We start from the raw sequence: 380 nt of genomic DNA, 5'->3' as shown, positions 1-380 counted from the left end.
TGCATGGGGTGGTAGCAGTAAGCGGATAACGGCCCATTATGGCGAATCACTGCTCTGCACTTCCATCAGCTTTCACATTGAATATTCATACAAGTATTTGTGTTTTGCGGCTATACCAATAGTCTATTTAAAACATTATGCCCAAACGTATTCTTAGTCATACTATTTACACGATCTACGCGCTTACTGGTTATAATTTTCATAATTTTGTCTGTACTTTGCACCACCAGCGACGCTTCTGAGTACATGCCGTCGAAGGGCGCCCTGTGAAGCACGGTTTTTGCAGGCATCGCTCAGGTCTCTCCTCACATCCACGCATTAATCTTTCGCCTTTTACTAAAGATTACCGTGGGGAGGGACACTCCAATGAACACCAAGTG

General features: G+C 44.5%; 1 pseudogene; it reads left to right on the top strand.

Annotated features, from left to right (window-relative positions):
* The first annotated feature begins 289 nt into the window (after window positions 1-289).
* On the top strand, window positions 290-380 carry LOC144150350 (U5 spliceosomal RNA; annotated as a pseudogene).

The sequence above is a fragment of the Haemaphysalis longicornis genome, unplaced genomic scaffold (genome assembly GCF_048455015.1).
Source record: "Haemaphysalis longicornis isolate Haplotype H1 unplaced genomic scaffold, Haemaphysalis longicornis Haplotype H1 scaffold_8, whole genome shotgun sequence".
Lineage (NCBI taxonomy): Eukaryota > Metazoa > Arthropoda > Arachnida > Ixodida > Ixodidae > Haemaphysalis > Haemaphysalis longicornis.
The sequence above is the reverse complement of the archived record's forward strand: the minus strand, read 5'-3'. Positions and strand labels throughout refer to the sequence as shown.